Genomic DNA, 23,585 nt, shown 5'->3' with positions numbered 1-23,585 from the left:
GTGATAATATTACAATAATAAATAATGTTTAAATTACAAAATCGTTGATTAACTCTATAGAAGAATTATGCGCTAATTACATTTAGAAAAGGAAACTAGTTCACACTTTTATCATTGAATTAAACGAACTCGACGGACAGCCTTCCGTAATTCAAATCAGGCTAGAATAATATCCCAAAACAGAATACTCTAGTGCTGTACTTTTCTACGGTTATGAACATCGTCGCACAACAAACATGAGGAATCAAGAAACAAAGCGGACATCCCACGAAACCAAACTCGGCCCAGCCCCGTCTCAGCTAATGTAAGTAGAATAAGAATAATAATAAGAAAAATCTACCAAATCTGGATTCATCATCCTTATTTCCTTTCTTCATCTTACAATTATTAAGCCTACAGATCCCAAATGTGTCTCCCTCCGCAAAGGGAATGGTGCATTGCACCCTCCAAAAACTAGGGCTCAAACAGGCGCAAATCTACTAGACCGAAGGCACTAGAATCGTAAAACTTTCAGTTGACGCACTGAGCAGAAGTCGCGTCGGTAAAAAGATGCAAATATCTTGTTAATCTCTCACCAAGGAGAAATAACATTTCAAAACTCGATTTACAGAAGACCGAAACACAATCCACAACTCCGTCCATTTATATATATATATATATATATATATATTATATATGTTGTTAATAAAAGTCGACATGTTTAAAATTTTATTTCTTTTTTGTTGACATTATTTACATCAATCTTCTTATAATTAAATTCTCTACAATTTATGTTTAAAAAATGTACGATTTATCGCCAATTTAACAACGTTATTGTACGTCAAACGTAAAAAAATGTGTTTATTGACCCTATTTTTGGCGTTTTACTGGAGATATCTTAGAAACTAAGAGAGATACAGTTCTGGGACCTATTTTTTCGATTTCCCAGCTCAAAAACCAAAAGAAACAATTGAACTTGCACCTTAATTGACCTTCCCAGAATTTCAAAAAGCCTTAATTTACCCGGTGGAACTGAAACTCGGGCGAAATCTTTCACCCCGTATAACTCGCTAACGAAGCGTTTTCGGACCTATGTTTATATGAATTTTTTCTTATTTTTAGCCTGTAGAATGAGTCGTCAAAGTATTGCCTTATCCTCCTGAATCACCCTGTATAGCTGTTATTAAATAAATAACCGACTAATAAGAAAGATCCAGCAACAAGGGACCGATAATCCGGCTCTGAAATTAATACGGGTATAAATATCACCCCGTGCTTTGTTTCGTTCCGACGCATTCTTCGTTCGTACGTTCGACTGTTACCGCACACAAGTTTCTAATGTTCCCGCCGATGAACTCAAGTTCGCCGGCCCTCGAAAGTCTTTATATTTACGGGCGTAGGGCTTGATCTGCGGTAACAGTATTATCTACCCTTTTGTTCGTTTAAGCGTAACGACTTCTATTATCCGAAAAGTTTACGCTATTCTACAACGTTTTTCTAGAAAGAATTTCTTTGTTTTTTCTTCTGGAGTTTTTTTGTCCGTCAAATTCTCGATTTACTTTTTTTAATTTTCTCCCTGTTAAGAGAACTTTCTCTACCCGTTACAATATTTAAACTTTCGGATTTTTTTGAAAGTATTGTTTGTCAATACATTTTGTTTATTTTCTAATATACATTGCTTTTTGTACAAAGTAAGTGCTCACGATTTAGTAAACACAATAAACAAAGATGTAACACTGAATGAGCTTGTTTATAAATTTATTATTTAATATTATTAATAGTTAAATTTATTTTATTAATATTAACTTAATATAAAAAAAGACTACGACATTCATCCTTGTGTTATAATAACATAAATATTTCCATTAGTTATAAATAAAAATAATTAACGATAAAATTATAATAATTTTTTTTTTCTAAATTTATTGTTATCTTGTTTTTCTTTTGAAAATTTTTTTGTACGGTTTGGTAATATATTTTATTAACTGTCATTTAAATCCTACTCATATATCTTTTAGTTAAAAGTTGAATTTTTTTTACTGGAAATGTTCACGGTAAATGAAATCCGTTTTATAATATTAATCGTTCGACAAAAAAAAAAACTATTAACATTTCTTGAAGGTATGCCGCACAAAAGATACGTAGAGTTGTTCGTGAAGAAAGTAATAAATCTTCAGGATATTTTCTACTACTAAAATTTAAGAAGAAAGTTCATATAAAAACGAGTTCCAAAACGCTTCTTTAGGAAATGTCGGCCGGGTAAGTTTTTTACTCCGATTTCTACGCCTTTGGTAAAATTAAGCCGGACTGTAGTTCTTGGGATTCAAACTAAGTTGTAAATGAGTTAGTTGTTTTATAAGACAACCGACCACAAAAATTGATAACAGACAGATCCTTGCAGAGTTTTTTGTAGCTTTTAAGAAATTTGGGATAAGAAACAAAATATTTGGGTCGAATAACACGCTATTTTATGTTTGGCGTAAAATAACTTTGTTAATCGGGTAACAAACGCGTAAAGATTTTAAACAAAACCGGTAGAGAATTTGATTCCGAGAAAATTCACACGAATAAAGTCCACAGAAAGTAAATATAAGCGTGATAATTTCGAAGGTCATTCAAAACAAAACGTAGCGGCAGATTTTATCTAGCTATTAAACGAAACAAAATTTTCAATATTAAAAAACCCTCATTAACGAAGCGTTTCCGAAGCTATGTTTACACGAATTTTCTTTTTTATTTCATCAGTAGAACGCGTGCTAAAATTCTGTTACGCTCTTCATGAATAACCCTTTACAAAACAAAAAAAAAACTGATGTGGACATCACATGACTTCCTTGTACGTCTATTAAATTACATAAACACATTTTTTGCTGCGTTTCATAAATTTGAAAGACAGAGTAAGTAATTAAAATTAATAATTTACAAATCATACTTATACATGAAAACAAGTTTTCTAGTAAATGCAAATATTTTTTTTAAAAATATCTAAATTCTAACGTCAACGGTAATTAATTAGAATATTTTCAACAATCGCTTTAAATCGAATGCAATTCAAAAACGTACAGTTAGTCTCAGCGTAACATTATATTTTATTTTTGTGTCAAATAATTAAATAAAATGATTTTTTTAAAAATAAATATACAATTTTTAGAAGATTTTGCCATGAAAATCCAAAAATAATACGATTCTAAATTATAATTTTCAATTAATATTAAATAATCAGATGCAATAAACAAGGTTACACCGACATATCATCATCAGATACCGACATTACATTCGGTTATTAGTAGATTGCAATCAAAAAGGGAGTGGTCCACAACTAGATGTTACAACACTCCTAAACAAAAAAATTTAATATTCTACGGCTAATCGTTTCTGAGAACGTATAAAAGATAAAACAAGCCTATTATTTCCAAAGCCTATCAAGATCTGCTTAACGTTTAAAAAAAAATTGTTTTTCGTAAGCAAATTATTTCTAATTCTGAAAGAAAATAACTACGGTGACCTTTTCCTATAAAAATTTAAATCGGTATAGGCACTTAAGATCCATATTATTGTAGCCGACAAGGCGAAGGCACGAGTTTCGGGACACCGATTTGAACCATATTGCGTGTGTGATTAGTACAGCGTTAATGCGTCTTCATCATAAATACTAAAACCCAATATTCAATTATACTCAAGAAAAATGGCTCTAAAAATTTTCTTAGCATTTTATATTAGTTTATAATACTACATTTGTTTCGCGTCGCTGAAGTAGATAGGTGGTGTTAACTGACGTGTCGAGTCCGTAACCGTGCACACATCGGTTCGAATCCGACTTCATACGCATATTTTATTTTATTTAAATATATTGATTTATTAACTAGCAGTTAATGATGTTAAAGAACAATTTAGATTCGGAGTAACAGTACAAGGTGAAAAGATAAAGATGCTACGATTTGCTGATGATATAGTAATTCTAGCCGAGAGTAAAAAGGATTTAGAAGAAACAATGAACGGCATAGATGAAGTCCTACGCAAGAACTACGCATGAAAATAAACAAGAACAAAACAAAAGTAATGAAATGTAGTAGAAATAACAAAGATGGACCGCTGAATGTGAAAATAGGAGGAGTAAAGATTATGGAGGTAGAAGAATTTTGTTATTTGGGAAGTAGAATTACTGAAGATGGACGAAGCAGGAGCGATATAAAATGCCGAATAGCACAAGCGAAACGAGCCTTCAGTAAGAAATATAATTTGTTTACATCAAAAGTTAATTTAAATGTCAGGAAAAGATTTTTGAAAGTGTATGTTTGGAGTGTCGCTTTATATGGAAGTGAAACTTGGACGATCGGAGTATCTGAGAAGAAAAGATTAGAAGCTTTTGAAATGCGGTGCTATAGGAGAATGTTAAAAGTCAGACGGGTGGATAAAGTGACAAATGAAGAGGTATTGCGGCAAATAGATGAAGAAAGAAGCGTTTGGAAAAATATAGTTAAAAGAAGAGACAGACTTATAGGCCACAAACTAAGGCATCCTGGTATAGTCGCTTTGATATTGGAAGGACAGGTAGAAGGAAAAAATTGTGTAGGCAGGCCACGTTTGGAATACGTAAAACAAATTCTTAGGGATGTAGGATGTAGAGGGTATACTGAAATGAAACGACACTAGATAGGGAATCTTGGATAGCTGCATAAAACCAGTCAAATGACTGAAGACAAAAAAAAATGTAAATGTTTAGTAATTGGTTTGATTGATTAGTCATAATTTATATTTGTTGTCTAGATGATATATTAAAATTCAGAATAAAACATATTTTATAAATTTGTTTACCTAATTTTAATTTGCATTTACTAAAAATTATTAATTCCTAATAATTTTTATTTAGTATTTTAATATAATAATATTGCATTAAAAAATGAAGAAAAAATAATTGACTACATTACATTACAATAATAATTACTAATTTATGGAGGGATATCGAATATAATAATAATTTAGAATATTATATAATCACTGTTATTAAGGGTGTTATATTTTACAATATTAGAGTCACATTACATAAACTAGGGTATACGTCATAATAAATATTTTTTATAAAACTTACAAGACTAGGTAATATAATAATTATTGCAAATATCATAATTTAAAACTAATTATCATTAATTGATTACTTTCAATTACACCTTGTATCAAAATGGAAAATTCTATGTTTAAATATTCATTCATTTTGTCAAACTGTACTTGAATGAGAAAATGGTTTTTACTGCTCTATTTTCTATGTAACTGTTACCAGTAAGAATTAATAAATGAATTTTTTTTTTATTTAGTTGTTTTTTTTCTGTTAAGTATAATTTCAATGCTTCATAATTTCATTAAAAAATTAATATGTAAGATTAAAGAATAATTTTTTGCTCTAAACCACGTGTATGTAACTATAATAACGTTATTCAATAATAATAATAATAATAATAATGTTATGGAAAGAGGTTTAAAAAATAAAAAAAGGAACTTTCATTAAAAACTTACAGGTAATCTCATCAATCATGATATAAAACCATGGAAAAAGTTATATCTTTACCAGATTTTCTTTTTTAAAGTTGTTTGCTGTATTAAATCTGAGATAAATCATATTAAATAAATCATATCTATCATATAAATCGTATCTAAATCTGAGATAATACATAAATCTAGTGGCGTCTGTGAATCTGGAAATTTAAAAAGAACCTATTGCTATTACGAAATGTTTTAAAGTTTCAAGATGGCTGACATTGTTAATGGCTTGCAGTAATAATCGGATTATTATGTTCTTTGCCAATATTCAACCTTACTATGACCAAACCGTTGGTCAAAGTCAAATTTGGAAATTGCTTGTTATATTTGAAATTAAATTTTCTATAAAAAAAAAGGTCTGTTTGTCTCTTTCTGTTATCAAAAAAAGTAGCTTTAAAGATATGATGGTGTATGGTACGACAGCTCAACTAACATAGCCATTGCCACTGTTATTGTATGTATGACGCGACTGGTTGCATTTGTCTTCAGTTACTTGACTAAAAATAAAATGAAAATTGATAAATGAAGTACGGTCATCTCCTTATGGTGTTTTTAGAGTAACGCTAAGAACCATACAAAATACTTTTTTACGGTACGAAGGACAGGTGCACTAGCTATAACAACTACTATTTTTAAGATGGGACTGACTATTCTGAAACCCATATACTTGACATCACACAAAGTTTCAAGTCCTGTGTTTACAAAACTGATGCTCTGAAGAAATTACAATATGCTGATGATTTTTATAAATTGTTATTTAGCAGTATTATTTTCACAAGGATAATGAATAAAATGCGGATCTAGACGGTGCCTAGATAGGAATGTCTATTTAAATAAACATACATGCTACCTTCCACCTCGCAGTAGTTGATCAATGTGTCTCTTCAGAGAATATTATCTTTCACCATCAACCTTAAGCATGTAGTGAAGTTTTCCAAGGTTCTGGAAACACCGGAACATCTGGTAAAGTTCTGAGTCCCACACTGGTTTGCCTGTGGAGAGATACCATTATTATAAACAACATTTATTTATTATAATATAACGAACAACTATGAAAGAAACATTGAAATGCATACTGATAAAAACTGTCCACATCGTCGGCTTACATCGATATTGTTACATCGTTGGGATACAACAGTCTTCCATGCTTATTGAAAAATACATTTATATTTGATTATACATTGAAGAATATTGAATTTAGATACATGCTTACTGATCTAAATTGTTAAAATATAACTGTCTTGTTGGCAGTTTATATTCCCCTTTCTGATCGTCTCAAAATAGGTTATTTCTGCACTCCCGGTTGCTCTTGAGGTTCCCACACAGCCTTTGAAAGTGCGAGGTGAAACCCATCTGGGGGATCTCTTCTTGGTTCATCATAAGTATTTAGTGACAAAGCAAATGTCACTGTAATAATAAAATAGTAGTTGATGAATCTGTCTCTTCAGGCAATACCATCACCATCAACCTTAACCATGTAGTGAAGTTTTTCAGTTTCTGGACTACAGTTCTGCGTATCTACATTGGTGGGGTACATCTTGCATGTACTCGATCTTCCATGCTTAGTTGATGTACATTGGGAGTGATGTTGGAAGGTGACGGTGTACGTGATGGTATTGGTTTCAGGTCTAATTTAATATGTAATCTTTGTTTTAGGTATAATTCTGAAGGAGGTTTACCAGATGAGAGGGGTGTACATCTATAATGAATTAATTTTTCTTGAATTTTCCTTTGAATGGGAAAGTTCCAAAGAACTACTTCTTTGCTTGAAAGTCAGTACATTGCATTCAGCGAGCCCATTGTAGCAGGATGATCCATCCGGTGCTATAAACATTTGGTGTATATTGATATAAACCAATGATGTATCAAGAATGGGAGTGATGATGTGGACAGTTTTTTATCAATATGCATTTCAATAGTCCTTCATAATTGTTCATTATATTATAATAAATAAATATTGTTTATAATTTGAAAACATATATGTTTATTTAAGTAGAGACGTAACAATTGGCAATGAGGATGAGATTCTACAGGAAGCATGAGTGAAGCAAGCTCTGATTAGGTAGTTTAAAACTGTTCTTAAATAATTTTTTTTTATGTATTATTATGTAGATTACAGGTAAAGAATCTTATAAGTCCATCTTTTGTTTTTTCTTTCATTTTATTTATGGAATTCATTGCCATGTAATGGTAAAACAATAGAGGGATAAAACTTTGTGCGTTAGAAATTATTTCAACAAACAGTACGAGTGTTAGAAATTATCATACTGTTCGAGGCCTATTAGGGAGTTAAAAGTAACTGAAGACCACCCAGAACTGATATACAGAAATTCATACAGTAGACCTTGGTTTACAGCTCCAGTACTTCCATCACCCCACAGATGTGAACTATTAGCAAAACGAGGTAGGCAAAAAAAAATGAATTTTCAGCGGAAGAAATTCAAAAACCAAAAGAAGAAAACAAAAAAATTCTGGTAGAAACTGCTAGTTCCAGAAATTTACCTAGAGAAACATATGAAGGAGAACAATTGCAACCTGGCTGCCTTATGTAAGCTAGACTATGAAATGAAGGTAAAATTATTGTACTATTTGTAACATAAGTAACAATGTAAACCGTTTCTTTTAAAATAAATTTCCTTACAACTGATAAATAGTGGCAGCAATCTTTCAATCTTTGGTTTCTCCATTAGGTGACATACCTATTTCAAAACCAAAGTATGATGACCGCCAAGTCATGAAGATGTTCTGTGGACTGAAAGCTCAAGAATTTTTCAATATTCTGCATCATATTTAAAGTTATTTTATTTTTATTTTACTTTTTTGATAATATTTAATTGAATATGATAATAAAGCTCATCAATTTTTTCTATAAAACTGCATTTATATTATTTTTCCTGGTGTTTTCCAGCATAATGCACGAAAAGAACCTTAAAAGTTTACGACTTATGTTGTTCCTCAGTAAAGTTTGAGGTTAGGCCATAAGTTTTTTTTTTCAAGTATCATACTGAAACAGTGTGTATTTCTGCATTAAGAGATATTAAAAAATAATTAAAACTTAATCAATATTAAATAATTTTAATTGACACTATTCATGCAAGTAATAATCGGCAATTTTTTTATTAAGTGGTTCATAACACATATATGACTTGATTTTTATACGATAAAAACTATAATTTAATAACAAAAATTAGATTATCCAAAAACTCTAAATTAAAGAAATACAGTAAAAAAAAATTAACTACAATATTAAAGAATTAAATGGTACAGATCTAAAAAAAAAATTATTTATTTTTTCATTAAGAATCTAAATAAAAAACAAAAACTAATAATAACTGAGGTTTTTTCAGAAGGTAAAGATTATGTTTGTTATAATGTGGGATGGTAATCAAACATGCAATATTTGGTCTTTCAGTACAATATTAAATTTTTCACCTGGATCGTATTTCATTAAGGTGTTCAGAAATGACTGAAACAGGTACTTATTTTTTTATTTTTAAAATTGATAAAACATCTTTACCAACCAGTCACTAAAAAATTAAAAAGTAATTTATTCATTTCTATAAAAGTTATTAACTATGAAAATGTATATGTATTCAACAAAGAGACGGCCGATTTGTCTACAAAGAAAAAAAACAAAGGTTGAACAGCCTTTCTTATAAAAACCATAATCATTTTTACATCAACTATTCTAAACGTATCAGATACAGATGAGCCATTTAATTTTTTCTCTTTTCACATTTATTTTCCCTTTCCCAGTCTCACAGTGATTGAATATGAAAACGGTTTTTACACTGGAGTCTAAAACATTTTCAGTAAAAAATACAGAAATGATATTGTCTCGTTTGTCTCCTTTTTTGCTTTAGATTCATTGTACATATAGATCACTAAAACTTGTCTTTTTACCGAATAAAAAACTGCATAATACCCACAATTTTCGGCTATAAAATATTTCTACAACCGGTAGAACGGGCAAACGAAGATTCTGTATATGGAAAGTTTTAGTGTGAAACCTTTGATATTAGAGGATGGCGCGGGGGTCGCACTTTCACAAATCGGTTAATTTAATATTTACGGGTCATAAGTTACAGTAGCTGGTTGTTGTTGGAAAAGAACATATTAAGGCGATAGTATATTGTGTAAATATACTGATTGAAATGTCTGCCAAGGTATCTGCCAAACTGATCACTGTTGTGTTATCAAGTTTAGAGAGTCTAAAAGATGACCTCCAGTAAATCAACCTATGGCTAGGAATGAAGAGGGTGGTGTGGTGACTGGGATTGTCGGGTGTCTTCTCCTTCGAGGGTCAGAATGTTGAATACATACACACTGCAATTCCTATGTAATCAGATATATATAGTCAATTTGTATTTTTATTTGAAAATCCTTACCCTACCGATTGATGTTTTCTCCATATGTTAGGGGTGATGAGGGAAGCTTAACTCCAGATTTTTAACATCCTCCTCCCATAGATTTTTGAAAAACTAAAAAAGTTTTTGAAATGCGTTTTTCTCTGAATTTATGCATTTTAGAGAAACGTTTAAAAAAAAATTTACAGGACATTCTCTTCTACAATTAATGTCTTTAAAGTTATGCCGTATAATTTGAAATTGAAATAGTAGGTGGCGCTGAAGTTGTAAAAAACGTGTTTTTTCGGTTTTTTAACCGGAAAAAATTGTTTTAGTCAGTATTGCATTTGGTAAAGTCGTTAATCTCAAAAAAACACACGACTTTTATTTAAACAATTTTCTTGTACGACTTACCATTTTGGAGCTGTAGCTTGTGAAAGTGTGAAAATGTTGTGAATCGGGCACGTGTTCGAAACCGGTCTACTCGTTTACAACGTTTTTTACAACTTCAGCGCCTAGAATTTAAATTTCAAATTGTACGGCATAACTTCAAAGGCATTAATTGTAGAGGAGAATGTCCTCTACATTTTTTTGTTTGAAAAACGTTTCTCTAAAATGCATAGATTCAGAGAAAAACGCATTTCAAAAACCTTTTGAGTATTTCGAGTTTTTCAAAAATCTACGGGAGGGGGATGTTAAAAATCTGGAGTTAAGTTTCCCTCATCACCCCTAACGCACGGACAAAAGATCAATCGGTAGATAAGGATTTTCAAATACAGCCTGTTTTGATGACAAATTGCCTGTACTAATACAGAAATTCACACGTACAAAATGTTAATAAAATAAAAAATCGTTTTCTCTTATTTAATAATAAATAATATTTTCACATATTTTATACTAACCCGAGAATCAACGGCAGTAATATGCACAATTCATACCTAACTACGGAAAACGTTCTTGTTTCCCTTCATCTGGAAATAAAACTTTCATTCATTTGTTTATACGTTCAACTAACTTTACTCGTATCTTATAAGGAGATTTAACTATAAAAATACCTTATAAATCGGTTAAATTGAAAAAGATGTAACTTGTATCTTAAGTAATTGTTCGTTTCCATCAAATAATATTTGCGTTTTTATCAATTTTTTTCTAAAATTGTACGTATTAATTTTTCTCTAATATAATATATAAATATATATATCAAAAATTATCTGTAAGAGTATAAAGGGATCGATCGACATATCAGCGTAGAAAGAGGAAATAAAATGTGTAACCTTTTTACACGACAATGTTTTTTTTTGAAAATGAAACGCAGGATATTAAACAGATGATTTCAAAATTAGAAAACATCGAGCGAAAAATGAATCCTCGTAAAAAAAAAATAATTAAAAGCTATTGAATATATCCATAAAAGAGAAAAGAATTGAACGATACTTTAATAAAATTGTAAAAAAAATTAAAATCGTGAAATAAAATAATAAAATTAGAATAGCAATAGTTAAGGAAATATACGGCTAAAGTGTGTCCAAAAAAGAATCATCCGATTTAAATCGTATGTATTTTGAAAAATATTGAATATAAAAACTTAAGATTAATTTTGTATTAAAGGTTTATTCGTAAAGTTTCTTTACATACCAAGTCCTAACTGCTCAAAATGCATCCCTTGGGACGACGGTGCACGGTATCTTTATTTTTTGTTTGAAGCACTTACCATCAGCTATTCCGGTATCTCACCGCCTCTAGAGTTCGTAGGCCAAAGCCTTTACCTGCAGTCCTCAGACTCAGACTTTTCGTGTTGTGGCACTTACCACGCTACATGTTCCCCCTTCCGTTATAACTTATCCGAATCGACCTCTAGTAGAGGGAAAAGTCGGTTTTCAAGCGTATCGAGACACGTTGTTCCCACAAAAGTGTTCTCTAAGAAAAAAATATTGACCGTACACCTTTTCCCCCGAAACCGCACAAAAAATATAACTTTGGAAGAGTCTCTCTCATGCTGTCCAAATTCACGCGGCATCTTTCCGTACCCCGTCATTCTAATATCGATCGTAGCGGTTCACCTTCCCGCTTAAATGAAAAGTAGCATCGTCATTAAACACTAAGCGCGTTACAAAATAGTCATCTTCTTCCTCCGCCTTATTAAGGACGAATTCACAAAATTCCACTCGTCGGTGTTTTTGGTGTCACCTTCATAAAGAGATTGCGCTAACCGAATCCTGTACGGTTTCATAAGCAAACGACACACAAAACAAACCGGATAGACGTTCTGAGAACGTTTACTTTTCTACCGGCACGGCGAGTTTATTTTCGGGGGCTGCTTGAGAAAGTCAGACGGATTCGTTCCATATCTTGGTCTGACACACGGGGTAGTCCGCTTGGTTTCCCTTACGTAGACAACCCGTGTCTTTAAATCGTCTATACGAGCCTAATTCTCTTAGCGGAAGGACGCTCAGCGCTGTACTCGCTATGGAAATCACACCGAACAGTAAATACGAACTCACGCTGTGTGGGAACAAGCGTGATTTCTGTCGTGAAGTCGCCATTTTTTCTAACGTTGAAGCGAACGAAGTTCTGGAGCTACCCGGCGGCAACCTCGTGAAATTCGAGAGTTCCCGCTTTCTAACGGTACTTTGCTCGATCAAAACGGACTAAAAGCTAAATAGTTATGAAATTTCAAAATCGGATGATCTTTTAGAAACACGCATATTATTTAACAGAAACTGTACTTACGTAAGAAGATATTAGAGTTATAGAAGCATCTTATGTAAAGTTATGTTTGGAGTATGCGTAAGTACGGATGAAACACCGAGACTAAGAAAAAAAAAGAGGCTTAGGAGATTTCAAATGTGAAATTGAAGAAAAAGACAAATTAACAACGAATCTGAAATCTTTAGATCTGCTGTCTGATGAAATAAGATAACAAAATGCGTCTCAAACTTGACTTCCGTAACAGAAAGATAATGAATATCTCAGCTTTTCGTTTGGAAAGTACTGAATTCAAATTCCGGTCAGGATCGATTTTTTTTTTCGTATAAAATTTCAATCGTTTATTTTCACGCTTATATAGCTAATTAATTTATCGACTAAAAAAATAATAAAATCTTGAAAGTAGAATCGAGAGTAGTATCGACGTAGTAAATTTACCAGAATAATAAGTACAAAACAAATAGCGCAATAATCTTCTTATCGACATAGGTAACAAATTTTTCAAAATTTGGGAGATATAGGAGACGGGTCTTTTAGTTTAATGAAATATAATCGAAAAAATAATCGGTCACGATTTATTTAATGTAGAAATGAATTTACAAATAATCTACATAGATAATCTATATTATTTAATCTATAGTATTTAATTTCCGATGAAATATAGCATCTTTCATCAGAAATTCCAGTACCTCTGTTTTGACGCGCTTCATTTCATACAGAAGAAATTTATAAATTGAAATCGCTAGAAATTAACTTGAAGTTTTCAATTAGTTATCATTTTTTATTTTAGCTAGTATTTAACGAAGAATTCGTTAATTAACTAAATTACATTAAAGCGGTTGTTTTTGAGAAAAAAATTACAGCATATATTTAGCATAACACCGATTATGTAAAATCAAAGAGTGCGCCTAAGAAGTTCTGTTCCTATCCCGATGTAATTAAGTATAAAGTTGTTTTCGTCTAGACGGTAAAATTATTTCAGACGGTGACAGGACAACAGACCTGTATTAAATCTACAAATATTTTGCTCTGATAATGCATTATACAATTAATATCAAGAAAGGTTAAGGATGGAAATACATCGATAAAAAAATAACTCTTATAATACCGGATAAATCAAAGAAAATAGAGGTAAAACTTTAATTAGAGCGACATATAAAATAAAATTGGATGCGGTGAGTCTATATTAGTTCTTAGAAATATTAAATATCTGCATCGATGATTGGTAGATTAAATAAAATTCAAAAAAATAAACAGCTAAAAGGCATTGAGCGCATATTACACAGCGATGAAAAAAACGAATTAAAAAATCATTGAAAACGGAATATTATTTTTTTCTGTAAAAGAGAAGATTTTAATTAAATTAACGGGGAAAAAGATTTAACTAGATCTTATTAAGAACAACAGCAGAAAAATAATTAACTCCTTTCTTGTACTCCAAAGAACAAGTAAACTGTTCTATAGCCCGATTCGATAAAATACAGGTAATTTTGTTTTTTTTTCTTTAGAATAAGTGACTACCGAATAGTGTGATGTTAAATAAAAATACAAGGATAAATCAGAATTGATCGTACAACGGTAAAGATGTTTGTTACTTTACGAGCGCAAAATAAAGAGCACACGGGATACATTTGTTTCTTGAAAGCCTTTCATTTTGATGAAAAAGGAATGAAATAAATTTTAATCGATACATTTAGGTGATTTTTCTTACTCGTCAGATTATTTTTTTTACAGAAAATTCTGCGAAGAGGGTTAAAATTAACGATAACATTTTGAAGCAGATTATTAATAGGCGGTTAAGAAAAGCAAAAGAATAAGGGGGTTTCCTACGTTCTATAATTTGGAGTAGGGACTACATTTCTATGGATGTTATAACAGAGAAATAAAGAATATCTGATGTCAGTAATGTGTGACCGTAATCGGTTTTAAGTAATTCCTTTATTATCGTAATAGCTATGACGACTTAACAATAAGTTATAAATCTTCGGTAGAGGGACGGCCGAGAAGGTTAATCTTAACACAAATTTTGAGTTAGGAGTTTACCTCCTTTATAACTAATTACCTAAAAGGAGGAGAAAATACACCTCGTATTGTTTGCTTTCATAAGACTATATTTACATTAAATATATTTCCTAGATAGGCTTGACGTTAAGATTAATTATAATTTTTACGTTCGAAGAACCAGACATGGACACTAACATCACAACGCAGTGATGTTTACTAACCCACCGAATCGGTCTAGTGGTGAACGCGTCTTCCTAAATCAGCCGATTTGGAAGTCGAGAGTTCCAGCGTTCAAGTCCTAGTAAAATCAGTTACTTTTATACGGATTTGAATACTAGATCTTGGATACCGGTGTTCTTTGGCGGTTGAATTTCAATTAACCACGCATCTCAGGAACGGTCGAATTGAGACTGTACAAATACCTCATTTACAGATACATATCTCTCTGAAGTAATACCTGGACGGTAATTCCCGGAGGCTAAACAGGAAAAAGAAAGAAAAAGATGGGTTACCCGAAAATGTTCGGTATTTATAACGAATCCTACGATTAGCCGTAGGATGTTGAAATTTTAGATTAGGACTGTTGTAACATTAATTGTGGACACACTTTTCGATTGCGATCGAAATTAAAATAATATTTTAATTTATGAAATGTTTGGATCTTAAAGGGAAGGCTCATCGATTCCAATCACACTTCATAACGTTTTTTTATTTTAATTTTTTATTTATTTTTTTAACTTTCATTTTTTTAGTTTAAATATATTGCTTTAATATATTAACCCATTATTTAAAAAAAAAAAATTACAATAATAAATACAATAAATTACAATTCAATAATAATATATATATATATATGAAAAAAAATCAGAAGTTATTAGTGAAATAAAATTTTATGGAATTTTAAAAACGTGTATATCTAATAGATTTGGTGAAGTGTCTGATTATTTAATATTAATTGAAAATTATAATTTATAATCGTATTATTTTTGGATTTTCTACTTTAATTTCTGTTTAATTTTATCTACATTAAAGTTAATTACAGACTGACTGAAAAATAGACCCTCATAAGAACAACAACATATACACTGAGACATGCATGCCCGATCTTTAATAAGGTGCAAAAAATTTGTATCTTTTAGTTCATTACTCTTCTGATATTGTCGCACAATATCTTGCCAAGTCGGAGCTGATCGTCATTTCGTTTATTTGTTTTTTGTTGGCGATCGTTTAATCGCTCTTTGATTTCATATAATTCGTTATATTATACTTAAAAATTTACGGGCGATGTACTGTATATAGATATTTTGAAATAAAATTAATAGAAAAATGAAGAACGGCAAAGTTAAAATCGTCCAAGGTGAAACGATAATCGACAGAAAAATATCATTATAGGCCATAATGATGTACCGCAACGAAAACTAACAGAAAATTTTGAAGAAATGAAGCTTCAGTACATCGGTAACAAACACGCGGATGAAAAATCGCTCGATCAGGAGAGAGAGTTAATAGATACTAGGTCGATAAGGGGAAAAGCACAGATCAGGAATATTCTAACATCAGGGTATGGAGTAGGGAAAATTAGTAATCTCAGTTAATTTTTAAAATTTCAAAATACGATTTTGAATTCTAAAAATTCAAAAAATAAACGATATATGGGATGTATCTTATTTAGAAAAAGTAGGGCTAAGAGAGTAGGATAATCGACTGTATGAATAATATGTAACTGATATTTTATGCGACTGGAATAGTATCAACAAAAATTAGAATAAGGAAAAACAAGTTTTTTTTGTCTTCAGTCATTTGACTGGTTTGATGCAGCTCTCCAAGATTCCCTATCTAGTCTAGTGCTAATGGAAATATTTGAAATAATATCGATCGAGAAATAAATTGTGAAGATTTTATTATTTAATCTAGCGATACAAATAAGAATTGTAAATATGTTTCTTTAGATGTTAATGAAAATTTAATTAAACGGATATAACAGAGATGCAGTATTTTTTGTCAAGTGTGCCGCAAAAGGAAAAAATAAAAATTATTAGATTTGTGGTCAAGGACACACGTCGCAGACAGCAACGTCGCCAGCAGTTTTGTCGATTTCGCAATACCGGCTAGAATTTGTCAACAAATGTGAACGTTGTAATAAACAACTTACCAACGAATTACACACGCAAGATTATTAATAGTAATAATGGGTGGGGAGGACGATGTTACCAATCTATCGAGCATTTCTGTTCGTGAGGCGAGTACGTAAACTTCGGTTGTGCAGTGTAAATCTTTTGTTATCGATAAATCATCGCGCTGAGCTCTACAAGATTTAAGTTATATAAATATTTTATTTAATTCTTACTTACGGTTCGCGGCTGTTTCTGGATTGCCGGAATATAATAAAAAAAAGGTAATATTAGATTTTATTATTTTTGTATTTGCGAATGTAATGTGTATTCGATGCAGAGTGTAATATTTTCTGTTTAGTCTTCTGTTCTTGTAGCGTAAGTGTTATTTACCGTATTGTTTTCCTTTATTATAGTTGACGCGTAAACTCTTCTTGCGATTCTGGTATATAATTATAAATTTAACAAACTTTAAATAGCGTTTATGCGATTTATTATGTTTTTCTTTTATCTTTCGTAACCGCTTCCCGATCAGACCATCAGATCCTCTCAGAACATTAGGAAACGATAACGAAAAGACTTTAAGGAATAGGAACGTATCTCATCGACCCCAATAATAGTAAAATTTTATATAGAAATAACCCGCTACTTTTCGCAAGAAAGAGTTGCAGGAATCCAGATTTTTAGACGTTAGCGAATTAAATTTTTATAAGGCTCGTATTTATGTATTGTATTGTAATCAGCAGCTCCCGGGTATTTTTGGGGGAAGGAGGAGTTAGTATTTAGCATATGCAAGCGTACTCCTGGAATAGTAGTAATTCTAACAGATATTACGTTAAAGTCTAGGTTTTTTATTTGTATATAATTCTTGCACTAACTACATAGCAATGACTGAGATGCGCAGAGCAGCATGGCGCATCACGTGTCCCATCTGCACCAATAGCAACAGAGTAGGGAAGCGCAGCTGGCCTGGCAGCACACACACACACACACACACTCTCAACGAGAAAGATAGCGTCATAGAAGTAGCTATACGTCATTTATTATAAACGACATTTAAATGGCTATTAAAAATTAATATTAAAATTAAAAACCGTAAAATTCTACAATAAATCACAGAATCGTCCTAAAATTGATCAAATCACTTGAAAATGTTCACAAAAATATACTCTATGTCCTAATACTAATCGAGTAAATATTTAATTAATAAATATTTAATAAAAACAGAAAACTGAGGGACGCGAAAACACGTGGTTTTAATACGGCCCTCTTACCTAAAATATATCCTTCTTTACACGTGAAAAAGATATTGTTTTAAACGGTTAATTACTTAAGAGTTAAAAACTACATGAAGTTAATAAACGAACCCGTAATTTAAATGTAAATCGGAAAAACAAATAAAATAAATTCGCGTGATGTACACATTATTAAATATATAATCAACTTTTTAATTTAACCCTTAACTGGGCCCGCAAAGGGTAATCTTACCCACGAGTGCGTGGGGTCGCTTTCTTTCATTAATTAAAATTTTATTGGGGGCTATAACTCTGGAACCGATGAAAACAAGTACCGCTTACGATATATCGTAGAAAACCTCTCGATCAGAGCTTATTACTGCATTTAAGAAAAAGTCCAAAATCCAATTTTTTTAAATAATGGCGTTTTTGGACGCTTTTGGTTCATCCGATTCTAATCAAAAGGGGAGGTGCACAACTAGATGTGTTACAACTGTTTTAAATCCAAAATTCCAACATTCTACGGCCAATCGTTTTTGAGCTACGCGAGGTAATTACGTACGCACATACATATGTACAGACGTCACGCAAAAACAAATGAAAATGGATATTTTCGTTGAAATCTGAAAACCGAAATTATTCGCGATTACAATACTTCCTTTTACGTAAAAATAAAAGTTGTAAATTATAAGTAAAAAATAACTAAACACTTTAAGGAATATATCTTATCGATCCTAATAACGGTAAAATTATATAAATAAATAACCCACAGTATGCGATAAAAGTCGCGGGCATCCAAAATTATATAATGAACTAAGTTTTGATTAGTCTCGACGCACAGAATTTTATATAAGTTTAAAAACATTAGATTTAGATAAAATTAATTTGTCACCTGTTAAAAAGAAAAAAAATTATTACTAGTGAAATATCTATTAGAATTTTGTTATCGCTTGTAATTTTAGTAATCGTTAATTGTGTAATGTAATGTAGAATATTTAAATAAAGATCACTCGCTACCAGAAGAACGTTTATTATTATTTTTAAAAAAATGTATTTTCAACGGAAAATGTTAACACACTTAAAAAGCGCGTAACATTTTTTTATAATAAATAATAGAATCCGTATTTATAATTTTTCAGATTTTTCTTTCAGCGGTAAATCTATTGGTTCTCTGATGTGTGTAATTTTCACGCGAATAAATAACAACAGACTTCGATTTTTCAAAAGGGGTGAAGGAAGGTAAAAAAAAAATTGCCTTTGCCTCCGGTTAATTTACTAAAAAAACATAAATAAAAATAATAAATTTAACGAGATAGGATGTACTGCCACCTCCAAGATTAAAAGAACCGAGCCGGGTTGAAACATAAAGTTCGATTGTTTTATAAATATTTCCGTTTGATATGCAGATTTCTTCAATTTCTAAGGGGCTATAAACATTTTATAAAAACTCGGAATTCGTAAGCAAAGAAATCTACTTTTTTGCACCGCTCAAATTTATTCGTTATTACGGGCAATTTTTCTTGAAATAGATAAAAACAAATTACGCCTTCCAAAAATTTACTAAGCATTTTTCAAAAAATAACATTTCAATGGATATAAAATTTATTTTATTACGCAAAAATAACAAAAAAACTTCAAATATGAATCCGATTTACCTATCTTAAAATAATAATCGCAATCTTGACGGGTAATTTACAAATAATATCTAATTCTTCATCTAAACTATTACTTACAACCAGCTCGAACAATATTTATCGTTAAAATTTACGGCTTGTAAACATTACAATTGCTTTCTATTTTAACTTTAACTTCATTGTAATTACGGCAGCTATCATATTAATTTTGTTCGTAATTCTAACCTAATTTTATTTTCCGAATTTAGAAATAATTGCAAATAAAATTACTGTTTACTCGCAGACGATAATAAACCGATGAAAACGTTACTAATATGACACGATGGTGGATAAATTGAGAAAATGAAGACGGAAATGATCATAATTTTATAAGGAATACGTTACCGTTCGTAATTTCAAAGAAAAATCTCTTGTTTAATTGAAATCCATCCAAATCGTTTTCGGTAAACCGACCGGGTGTTGCGTGCTGAACGGATTTTGATGTCGGTTTTGCTTGCATTGTTTTATAAAGGTGTGATATTTGTTTGATACGTTTACGACCGTCGCCTATCAGTTTTACGTACCTGTAGTTTACAGAAATAAAAACTCCATTAACTCAAAGATGGACTACTTCTTTTAATTTACGGTTATTGTCAAAACGACATCACCTTTCCTTTTCCTGATTACGATAAGTTAATCGATCTACTGATGTATTATGGATTTATTCTACTGAATGTTTTTTAAATCTGTTAAAAAACGTAATAAATCTTTTAAAATGTTTAAACTTTCTACATCCGTTTATTAAATATAACGGAATAATTAACGAAACGTTAATTGTGTTTTAAGCACGATCTGAAGCAGAGTTCCAAAAATTTTGAGAAACTACGTTAACCGAATATATTATCGTTAAATACGGTAAAAAATAAGAAATTATGTATTACTCGTATCTTAAAAGTTATTATGCGTATAATTTCTTAAAAATGTCGTGTTGCCTTTCTAGTATTATTATGGGGCTTAAAAATTCCACAGTAGGAATAAATGTACATTTTTAACGTGGATAACCTATATATATATATATATGTCTGATACGAGATAGTAATAGCATATATAAGTAATTTAAGTGTTTATTGTGGCAATTTTGAAACCGGGATAAAGTTGTACATATTTATTATGCAGCATTTGTATGCTTTTTATATTAACCAAATGTCAATAAATATTGTGTTCTTGTGAAATAGTTTTCTCATTTTCGAGGTTTATTTATTAAATCGCTCGCTAATTTACGTAATTTATATTGGATTTTACTATAAGTTTCATTAATTTATTATACTGTATTCACTTCTCTGTACAGCGTTTAAAAACAGCTGTCAAAAATGGGAAAATAGAATACGGGTCGAGTTGAAATTTAATAAAAATAAAATGTTGATACCAGTATTTTTAATAATATTAATTTTTTTTTCTCTTTCCGTAGGGGGAGGAAAAACCTCTGCCAGCCGCCGTCAGACCAACACTGACGGCAGTGCGGGTTCTCCCCCGCTAAAAACCTGCCCCCCTATCGTGCAGGGGCCGGATCTAAGCCATATGGTATGTACAGTCCCTGCATGATCACGCAGGCACTCTACTATCCGAATCCGTATGACCGGAAGGAGTCCCCAGGGGGCGATCGAGGAGCGACGACTCCCGAAAACATCTATGTCCAGACAGGAGCCGGGTAAATTCGTAGCCTGTGTTACCGTGCTTTCGCTCCGCCCAGTTCCTGACGTCGCTTAATAATATTCTCAGTATGTACTGTTTTGATACGGCGTAAACAGTTTAACAAATATGTAACGTTAGAATTATAACTAAATATGAAAAATTAAGTAATTTCAGCGATTAACATTTCTAGACCGATAACGGAAAAGTCTATTTCGTCGAAATAAAGTTCAAATATAATTTAGGCAGACCAACAGGTCCATTCGCCAACCGCGCGAGAAACCGAAAAAAGGATATTTTTATCCCTTTATAAGGGATTGAATAATACCGGAAAATATGTTCGCTAGGAAACATTTCTGCCCTTTGAATAAAATTTTGAGATACAGGACCTTAAGGTCCACATCTCCTTGCCTCCTATACCTATCGTGACAAATTAATCGCCGTCACGTACAAAAAATCATCGTGCCGATTTCATCCAAATCGGTCCATCCGATCGAGAGATACCCGGTTTCTGGAATTCTTCATCGCTGAAATCGTGTCGTTTGGTTAGAAACAGACATGAACGGTAGCGGTTCGTAGCTAAATTTAACGAGGTTGATTTTCTTAGCCTTTTCAAGGCCGCGGTTAAAGTTTTCTGTAAAATAAAAGAACCGAAAACAAGAATGAATCGATAGCACAAAGCAGGATAATAATCTAATTCTACACTTTATTAGATTCAAGAATACGGCCCACCGTTTCTAAGCATATTACGCTTAAAAGGCCTATTCGGTTTAATCGAATAAATAATAAAATGTCAACAGATAATATTTTTTTAGTAATATTAGGCGATAAAATCTCCGCTTAAAAATACTATACTCCAACGGCGGTTAATTTCAATTTCTATGTACGCAGAAACAAATACGTTATTAGTTTTTACTAATTACCTTCTTTTTAGCCCTTCTGATTTGGCGATCAAAGAGCCCTTGCTTTCCGCAGTCTTCTGATCGCTACTGAAAAGACAAATAAACACTTTCGCATTCCTTTTGCAGATGATCGAATTAGAGAAGCGAACGAAAAAGGAAGTTTTCGTAAACACGTGGCGTAAAAGAAAACTATTTTCCGCCGGCACGCCAGGGTGGGCTCTGCGGGAGCGACAGTGCTTTCTCTTCCTGGCAGTTTCCTATGTGCGCATGCGCACAACAGCTAAACACCACGCCGCTGGAACTGTAAAGCGCACAATTCCGTACAAAGATTTTCGTATCTTTTTCATAAACTGGGGGATGGCTACTGACATTAAGCTTAAGGATTAATAAAAATAACCGATTATTGGGGATTTTTCTTAAGCCAGAAATGCAACACTTGCTTATCGCATTCCAATCACACGGGTAGGCAGCTAGACGGCGTTCCAAGAATCTTCAAAAGGTTTTCAAGCTCTTTTGCCATGGTAGTTCTAGAAAAGCGGATGAACTAAAAAGAAAAGCGCTACGTCGTTTTTAGTAATAAAAAATTACGCGTATAGAATTTTATTTCGAAAATACAAGTACATCGTTAAATTGTTAATTACTTTTTTTTTTTAATTTCAGTGCTCCTTTGATCAGCCAAAGAAACATAGTTTTTTGTAATTTTTTTATTTCGCGTCGTTTATTATTGTATGTAATGAATGAAATGGTAATCGCATAAAAATACCGAACCCAAGTTCAGAATCGAACACAGGACCTTCAGTACATCAGACGATTGTTATAGAACCCGACTACTAATGTGATTTTTTTTTTCTCATAGATTCATTTAAAAAATCGTAACGAAAAATTTCAGTCTACATATTAATTGTTGGATTTACATTTAATTTACACCATTATGTAAGTTATTTGAAGACACAATTAGTTTATCCTGGATAATCTCAAGATTTTTTTTTAACCTCAGATTTTTATTCCTTCTTAAACACATAATTAACTAGATGAATCACGGCTGATAAGAATCGCTAAATTCGTGCCTGGAATCAAACCAGAACCTTCGACATGTTAGCAGGTTGTTTGATCCAGTCGACCTACTAAATCGATTTTTTTATGCCTTATAATACACTTTAAAAGGAAAATTCAATTAAAAGATTATCGGTAAATATTTTTTAAATGTTACGAATAGAATTTAAAATATTTTAACGCTCGTTTCGAATATTTTCAAGTAAAAATTAATCTTCGTGTAATAAACGGTAAGCTATTTAGGAGTCGATAATTTATTTTGTAAAAATAAACGAGTGTAAACTGATTTCTAACATTTTTAATCTAATAAATATTTAAAAAATGGAATATTTGAGTAGACACTAATTTAGTAATTACAATGACATGTAGTTTTTTTATCGTGTTTATGTGGGTGTAATATCGCACTTAATAA

At 31.5% G+C, this 23,585-nt stretch overlaps 1 protein-coding gene and 1 long non-coding RNA gene across 11 annotated transcripts in view; one reads left to right on the top strand and one right to left on the bottom strand.

Moving 5' to 3' along the window:
• LOC142323521 (uncharacterized) overlaps positions 1 to 23,585 on the bottom strand; it is a 49,497-nt gene that overhangs the window by 25,508 nt on the left and 404 nt on the right. The window lies entirely within an intron of this gene.
• LOC142323519 (uncharacterized) overlaps positions 16,815 to 23,585 on the top strand; it is a 149,841-nt gene continuing 143,070 nt past the window's right edge. For 9 of the 10 annotated variants that reach the window (XM_075363275.1, XM_075363282.1, XM_075363274.1 and 6 more), the window contains exon 1: positions 16,815 to 16,965. The gene's annotated coding sequence lies outside the window, so the exon portion shown is untranslated. Of the gene's footprint in view, positions 16,966 to 21,200; positions 21,308 to 23,585 lie in introns of those variants that run through there. The other variant, XM_075363273.1, reaches the window with a different exon arrangement.

Source organism: Lycorma delicatula, chromosome 4 (assembly GCF_047948215.1).
Source record: "Lycorma delicatula isolate Av1 chromosome 4, ASM4794821v1, whole genome shotgun sequence".
NCBI lineage: Eukaryota > Metazoa > Arthropoda > Insecta > Hemiptera > Fulgoridae > Lycorma > Lycorma delicatula.
Note: the sequence above shows the minus strand (reverse complement) of the source record. Positions and strands in the feature narration are given on the sequence as shown.